This window comes from Nomascus leucogenys, chromosome 20 (genome assembly GCF_006542625.1).
Source record: "Nomascus leucogenys isolate Asia chromosome 20, Asia_NLE_v1, whole genome shotgun sequence".
Lineage (NCBI taxonomy): Eukaryota > Metazoa > Chordata > Mammalia > Primates > Hylobatidae > Nomascus > Nomascus leucogenys.
Genome location: NC_044400.1, coordinates 42,664,927 through 42,673,756, shown reverse-complemented (window position 1 = coordinate 42,673,756; position 8,830 = coordinate 42,664,927). Strand labels below are relative to the sequence as shown.

Sequence of the window (8,830 nt, the reverse complement as noted above, 5' to 3'; positions counted from 1 at the left end):
CAGACATCCTGAATTGTCAGGTATACATACAGGTATACGTAAAGAAACACGTATCGATTTAAATATAACACTTTGCAGCACTTATTAGGTGCCCTCTGACTATGTGGCCAATTAGTATGAACTTGTGACAGATATACAAAACTGTCAAGAAAGACTCCTTTTTGACTGTTAGAAAGGAAGATAGTGATGTATATAAAATCATATGTTGAACCAAATTGGTTGAACATATAAAATGTCTCTGGCATTTAGTAAGTGCTGAGGATACAGAAACACCAAAAGACCACTCAGTCCTGTCCTCAAGAAGCATATAATACAATTGGGATAGCAGATAAATAATTCGATATATAGGGTAGGATGTGATAAATAGTGTTCACTTATTTCCTCCACAAATAATTTTTAATAATATTAAACACTTAAACACAAGTTTAAAGGAGTGAAATTTAAGTTAGTAAAATTAGAAAATTCAAAAATGTAAAATGAAGAAAATATAATATTTAGACATTAATTATATGATATGTTATAATAATTATGGTTTATAATATATTCTTATAATAGACATTAGCAACATTAGTTAGAAAGTATGAGAGAAGAGATATTTAAAACAAATTGTGCATTTAAAAGAGAATTCTCTGTGGGGGAGGAGATATTATCTAGATGAGGTGGTAACACTGAGGTGAAGGGACTCTTCAGGCAGAGGAGGGGATACACATAAATAGAATGTGGTGGTTTTTTACTATAAGATTTTAGCTAAGCAGGCACGGAATTTTCTAGAACTACTTTCCCTGTATAATTAGGATTTGGCACAAAGAGCTTCAAGTGAGATTTGGAAGGTACAAGGGGAGCAGCAGTCATTACAGAAGATTAGTGCAAGCCTCCATGCATGGCCAGCCCTTGGCACATTTGCTGCTGATTCACGGGCTTCTCTCACTGGTGTGCATAGACCCACAGCTCCTCTGCCTGCTATCAGATCGCTTCCTTTAGCTTTTCCAAGTCCTGAGTCAGACACGTGTGCAACTCTGGGGTGAAAGACACGAGTTTCTTCTGCAGATTACCTGTATCATTTGGGTATGAAGCATATTCTGATTTGTCTTTGTGAATACCAGTTTATTCTCAAGGATTTTAGGTTGTCTTTTCTCTTTTTTTTTTTTCTATTTTGTTTAGAGCTTTTCTTCCTGATGGCTTATCCACTGATCAAAGCAACTTCTACCTCACCACCAGGTGCAGAGGCAACTTCTTCCATAGATTTCTTCACCAATTTTCCTTAGCCGTCTACTTGGTAAGTGACTTTTCTCTGATGCTTCAACCATCCCCTGGAACTTTACTTCACCCACTTTCCCCAGAATTTTGTAAGGCATAAATCCTTATAATGTGTTTTATTTTATATCACTCACAGTTGTTCTGGTTCCATGATTGAATCCTAACCTATACTTATGGTAAATACTGTAAAATGTTCATCTAGCAACTATAAATAGATGGTGTGTCTGGAGGAGAGGATGCATGTGGGGAGTAGCAGAAAATAAAGCCAGAAAGAAACCACATTATAATCTATTTTTAGAGTAGGATTTTGGTTTCTATTTTCCACAAATGTCACTTGCTGCTTGTGAAAATGGATTGGAGTGGCTATATCTACAACAGAAAAAAACTGTAGATTAGACTATTGTACATTCAAGAAGATAATGTTAGAAATCTGTACACAGGTAAGAGGGTGGGTGGAGAGGCAGGGAGGGATAAGAGTGAAGCACAAATAAATCTGAATAAATATTTTAAAGCGTATTTGGTGCTTGTCGTGCCATGAGTCTTTGCACTAGCAAAGGTTTCCCAAACTCAAATCCTTGGTTCTGTTTTTCAAACTGCCTATAAGACATAACGTAGTGGATGTATTCGTTTTATAACTTGTTGAATGTAAGTGAGTATGGATAGGCATACTGAATAAAAATATATTTCTTAACTCCTCTTTATCAGGAACATTTGAAATCCTCTGGTTCTTTGGCACTCAAATATGAAGGTCATTTCATTGAGGGCCCAAAATTTTTATAGAGAGGATTTGAGAAAGGAGATCTCAATAAAATAAAAAATTAGAAAGAAAAGCTATAGTAAAAGAAATATTGCTACTTATATATGCAAACGAAGACTGAGGACAACTATTATCAGCTTTCTACTCTTAAGAATTATTGAAGTTGCTACTCCTACTTCTACATTTGGACATTGCTTTACCATGCCATTTTTCCTTATATATATTTTTAAAAACTCTTAAAAATTAAAACAGTAGTATGCATGTTTTCAGGCCAAATATATATTTCCAAATTGTTCTAAATTTGTTACTACCATGTTTCTACTCCTGAGTAATCAATAACATTGAGTAATAAAGACAGAATTATTTATGTATAAATAAAAATTCACATGAGAATTTTTGTCCATTTTTCCCTTTCTGAGTTGAAAAGCAGCCATTTTCAACATAGCTAAATGTTGCTACAGTATCATTTTAAATTAATGTGGTACAGTGTATACTGAAATAGCAATGGAAAAATAAGTTTTAACAATGCTCTACTCAGGTAAATATCCCTGCAGGAATCAAAATTAATAAATATTATCTTCAGTAGACATAATAAAATATAACATCTTTAATAAGAGTTGTTGTTTTACTGAATATCTTCCATTTGATGTTTGTGAAAAGTTTGTTCATTGACATAGCTCAATAATATTCCATTTTTCAAATATACCACAATTAATTAACCTGTTCTTCTGTAGATAGATGTATGGGTTTCTTTCCTTACTTTACATCATATTAAACTTTTATATTATGAACAGTTCATTGAATCTATTGATCCATTTGTGGAGAATTTATATCTTTATGATATTGATTTTTCTTCCTAGAGGTATAATATGTCTTTCCATTTATTTGAATCATTTTTAATGTTTTAAAATTTAAATACATTTAATTAATGTATATGTATCTGTTTGTAAGCTTACTGCAATGCTAAACAGGTAAATATTCAGCACACTCTGGAAAAAATAGTTGAACTGCCACCTTAATTACTGACTTTTTTTTTATTAATTGTAAGCAGAAATGGGATACTGTTTTCTCTACCACATTTCTGTCACTTGTGGTCATAATCCCTCGAGCTATATAAGGGAATTTGTCTGTTCAAATCATGCAGTGTTCTTGTGTCACAAACCAAAACCTGAGTTTATTATGCCGAGCTAATCTGCTTTGACCTGGGTAATTTCCATCCTGGGATGATCTGATATGCCAGGAGGTTTGGCTATAAGATTTTGGTGACTTCTGCTCCTCAGAGAATTCTCAGAATCCCAAATTGCACCCCATCTCACTAAGAGTGTGGAGAGGAAAATAAAGAAGGATAGAAAAAGAGAAGGAGGAGGAAAAAGAAGTATCTATCTATCTATATGTTTATAACTATACCTTTACTTATACTCACTTACAGTAAAGGACATTTGTCAGAATAGCCCCCAAACACTATTGCCGCACCAACATCAATTAAAATATAAACCATCTTTAATAAATACTGAGCTGTGTAAATATTTATTTGCATGCAAAAGAAAAGCTCTTTAGTATTCTTAAGCCAGACTGAGCAATCAACAGATGATTTTGATAAATGTCTGTTCATTACCTGAACATTTCCATTGCAATATAAAACAAAGATTTCATCTACATTTTATTTTTGCCCCATGATGGTTCCACACTTTCTAATCAGTGTTATTTTTAAGATTAAATTTGGAAAGTAATGTAAATATGGGAGGGGAATGGGTGTCTAAGAGGATTTTCTGGTTCATAGTCATTATAATAGTCACAATATACAGGATAATTTGTACGTCTAGGCCCCCTTTTGCTCAGGCAGTCTAATTCTTTATGTCCAAGAATTTTGCTCTAAGCAATGTTCTTCATGTTAATAAATATAATAAAAACATACCCTTTTCTGGTAGTTGTCTTCTTTTAATATTAAAGTCATTTTTCTTCATGATTCTAAAAACAAATATGAACTGCTTTGTAAATATTGATCAATGAATACTTCATGATACTCCCTTTTGAAAGGTGTATGACTTGACAGCCGCTATTTAGACATTTCATTTATGTCATGGGTTCTGTTTTCTATTTTTGCTGTTGTTGTTGTTTTAAATCAGGGCTTGATATTGATGCGGCAAGATTAGGAAGTAAAGAACCACATAGTTCTCTCTCCTTCAGCTCTTCCTGTGTTCATAAATGGTTCCATGATCTAATAAAAGAGCAAACAGGGGAAACAATAAGAGGAATCAAAAAGTGAAAATAAAACAAACAAATCTAGAAACAAGCAAACTTTATCTTGAGTTTTGTGGACTTCCTACAGAGATTTCTCAATTCCTGTTTCTACTCCAAATGCATTCATGTGACTAGCATGCTCAGTGAATTGGGCATCTTTTGCTCTTTAAAATTACTCATTTAAGAAAAATTTATGTATACTCTGATCCTCTTAATTCTGTTGCATTTGCAGGTCCACTATGGCCTCTGCTGCTGAAAAGGCTGTGTGCAATGTAAAAAGTGTGTTTAATTCAAACTTTTATTAATTCATCTATAACTTTGAAATTTAGATTTTTATTTTATCGACTAGTTAACATCTTCCAATCACCATTAAACATCGTACAAGTATTATTTTCTTCACTTTTTACAGAAACCACACTCTGAATTTACATGTTATAAGTGACACAGCTAAGGTGTAGAGAAGGTATATGCATGCAAAAATTCACACAATTCATATCAGACTGAGCTAGGACATAAATTCCAGTTCCTTCAAACTTCTTAACATACTGCCACCACAAATTAAGTATCTTACTGGTAATTTATAAGGAACAGAAACTTTTTAACTTACAGTTCTGGAGGCTGGAAAGTCCAAGGTCAAGGTGTCCCTAGGTTAGGGTCCAGTTTCTCTGATTCCAAGATGGTGCCTTGCATGTGGCATCCTCTGGAGGGCAGGGGAATGCTGGATTCTCACATGGCAGGAAGGCAACCCAAAAATTCATTTTATTAATGCACTAAATCCACTCATGAGTGTGAAGTGCTTGTAGTCTAATCACATCTTAAAGGCCTCACATCTTAATATAGTTGCAATGGCAATTAAATCTCAACATGAACTTGGGAGGAGGCATTCAAACTACAGCAATCTGGCCTGACCACCCAAAACTTACATCTTTCTCAAATACAAAATACATTTATTCCATCCCAGTAGCCTCTAAAGTCTTACATTGTTCTAGCATCAACTCATAAGTCCGAAGTCCAGAGTCCCATCTAAATTAGATATGGATGAGACTCAAAGCATAATTCACCCTGAGGGAAATTCTCTCCAGTTATGAGCCCATGAAATTAAACAAGTCACATACTTCCAAAAGGCAATGGTGAGATAAGAATAAAATAGACATCCCCATTCCCAAAATAAAGAAATAGTCAAGAAGGAAGCAGTGACAGGTACCAAGTAAGCCCAAAACACAACAGGGCCAGCACATGAAGTCATAAGGCTTGGGAATAATCTTTGACTTTATATGCCATCTTCCAGACACACTGGGGTGTAAGCTGGACCTCCCCAAGTCCTCAGGAAACCCAACCCCTATGACTTGGCTGGGCTTAGCCCAAAAAGCAGCTCTCATGGTTTGGAGTCAGGTGCCTTCATCTTCTCCAGTCTGGCATGGCATGCTGGTACATCTACAGTTCTGGAGTCTTGAGGTGGCCCTGATCCCATTGCTCCCTTAGGCGTTATCCTAGTGGGGAATCTCTGCAGTGTTTCATCCCCTGAAAAAATGTCTGTTTGTGCCCCAAGGTTCTTTCTGACACCCTTTGAAATCTATGAGGGGGAGCCATACCTCCCTAGCTCCCGCATGGTGTGTGCCTGCAAAATTAACACCAACTGGATGCCACCAAGGCTCACCACTTGCACCATCTGGAGCAGTGGCTCAAGCCTGCCCTGGGCCTACTCTACCCACAGCTATAATGGCTGAGAAGCACTGTGCCAGAATGTGGGAAGCAAAGACCCTAGATTACACTGGACCACGACACTGAGGTCCCATGCATACCCTGGGCCCATCTCCAAAACAATTCTGCCCTCAAGGCGGTAGGGCTCAGAGCCTGTGATGGGAAGGGCAGCCTCAGACATGTCCAAAATGCATTGGGGGGGTCTTTTTCCCATTGTCTTAATGCATAGCACCTGGTTTCCTCCTATCCATAGTAATCTCTTTATCAAACAGTTGGTTGACCATACTCTTGGTATTCCATCCAGGGCACACTTATTTATTCTTTACATGGTGTGGTTGAGAGTTTTCCAGATCTTTATGTTCTGCTTCCTTTTTAATCATAAGTTGTCTTTAAATCATTTCTATCTGCTTACATTTTAATATACACAATTAAAAGAAGCCACACAGCACCCTGAATGCTTTGTTGCTAAGATATTTCTTCTGACAGATACCCTAGTTTATCAATCTTAAATTCTACCTTCCATAAAGCTCTAAGTCATCGACACAATTCAGTCAAGTTGTTTGCCACTTTATAACAAGGATGACTTTTACTCATTCGCATCTGAGACCTCTGCAAAATTGCCTTTACTGTCCATATTCCTATCAACACTGTTTTCAACCACTTAAGTAATCTCTAAAATGTTTCAGACTTTCCCTATAGCATTCCTTTTCTTCTGAACCCTCATGAGACTTTTTCAAGCATTAACTTCAAAACTGTTTCAGCTTCTATTCCACTATCCCGTTCTAAAGCCACTTTCCCATTTTGAGGCTGTGTTATAGCAACACTCCACTTCTCTGGTACCAATTTATTTGTGCTGCTATAATGGCATACCTGAAATTGTGCAATTTATAAGAAACTGAAATTTATTGGTTCATGATACTGGAGGCTGGGAAGTTCAAGGTCAAGGGATCAGCAGGTCTATGGCCTGATTTCTCTGCTTCCAAGATGGTGCCTTGCATGTTGTATCCTCTGAAGACAAGGGAAATGCTGGATTCTCACATTTAAAGACATCAGGGGGCCAAGATAGAGAGTCCATACCAAAAATATCTTTTATTAAGATATTAAACTCACCCATAAGAATGGATCCCAATGGCCTAATCACTTTTAAAAGTTCCTATCTCTTAATGCTGTTACAGTAGCAATTAAATCCCACCATTTTGGAGGGGACAAACATTAAAACAATAGCAGTCATACACTTCCTTATTGTTAAAGTGCACATTATAATATCTATTTCACAAATTTCTTAGAAGAAGTAATCCCAAATTACTGTAGGCACAATTCAAAAATAAAAACAATAATCACTGGAGGAGTGATTATTTGAATACAATCTTATGGAAATTCAATAGTAAAATAGACAGAGAAAGATAATAACATTAATTACTACTGTTTGGAATATTAATTGTTTGGCTTTTTTTAAAACTTCTCTGTTCATTTTTACTTTTGTTTACTTTTCTGTTCATGACCCACTCTTTGTTAGCCAGAGACTTCCACATGCCTTTTAGAAGAATTAGGATTGCTGCAAAAGAAATAAGAACAGAATCAATGCCCAGTTTATGACTTCTAAAACCAGCATTTATGTACATATTTTTGAAAGCCAAAGTTTTTTCTTGTTTTTGTTTTTTGTTGTTGTTGTTGTTGTTTGTTTGTTTTGAGACAGAGTTGCACTCTGTCATCCAGGCTGGAGTGCAGTGGTGAGATCTCGGCTCACTGCAAACTCCGCCTCCTGGGTTCAAGCAATTCTCCAGCCTCAGCCTCCTGAGTAGCTGGGATTACAGGCACCCGCCACCATGATTGGCTAATTTTTGTATTTTTAGTAGAGATAGGGTTTCACCATCTTGGCCAGGCTGGTCTCAAACTCCTGACCTCAGGTGATCTGCCCGCCTCGGCCTCCCAAAGTGCTGGGATTATAGGCATGAGCCACAGCACCCAGTCGAAAGCCAAAGCTTTTAATTATATTTATGTTCTCTATGATTTATCAACACATGGAGTAAGATATAATGTTTATGAAATGATAATGGAATTCAAGAAGAAACAGCATCCCCTTTTCTTAAGAAATCAGATAAAAATTACCTAGGAGTCAAGTAAGAAAGAAGAGCTGGTTTGGGCTTAGCCTTTGTAAAGTTCACAAGGAACACCCAGGACCCAAAAATGGTGGTTTTGAGTGAGGCTTACTTAAATTTCACACAAAATACATTCAGGGTTCTAGGCTACTGCAGTGATCTTACTGGTTTTGTGTGTGAACCTGAGCTTTCGCACTTGCCCATGTTATTACCACATTGCTACCTCTCTGTCTCTTTCAGCTAAGTGCAGTGAAATTGGTGGCAGACATTTTTTTACAAAAGATAGCTCCAGCCAGCCATCTAACTTTACAACTCAAGGCACCAGAAAACATAAACTATGCTAAAAAACAGCAGAAAGGAGGAAACAATAGAGATTAGAAGATAGAACAATAAAGTAGGGAAAAAGTCAATAGAAAATATCAAGGAAACCAAAAGTTGGTTCTATGAAAAGACTGTTAAAATTTAAAAGCCATTACCTAGTTACACTAAGAAAATAAGAGAGAAGATCCCTAATACTAAAATCAGAAACTACCACCAATTGTACAGAAATAGAAAGGATTATAAAAGTACTAAGAACAATTGTATACCAACAAACTCAACTTAGATGAAATGGTCAAACTGCTATTAACACAAAACTTACCAAGGCTAAATCACAAGGAAATTAAAAAATCTGTATATGGCTATAGCTAATAAAGATATTGAATAAGTAATCAAAAAAAAAAACCTTCCAATGAAGAAAAGCCCTGGGCCTGATGGCTTAGCTGGTAAATTCTAG

The 8,830-nt window shown here is 36.2% G+C and overlaps 1 long non-coding RNA gene across 3 annotated transcripts in view; it reads left to right on the top strand.

Moving 5' to 3' along the window:
- Positions 1-667: 667 nt before the first annotated feature.
- LOC115831831 overlaps positions 668-8,830 on the top strand; it is a 38,417-nt gene continuing 30,254 nt past the window's right edge. For 2 of the 3 annotated variants that reach the window (XR_004027323.1, XR_004027321.1), the window contains exon 1: positions 668-1,276. This is a non-coding gene — a long non-coding RNA (uncharacterized LOC115831831). The remainder of the gene's footprint in view (positions 1,277-8,830) is intronic. The other variant, XR_004027322.1, reaches the window with a different exon arrangement.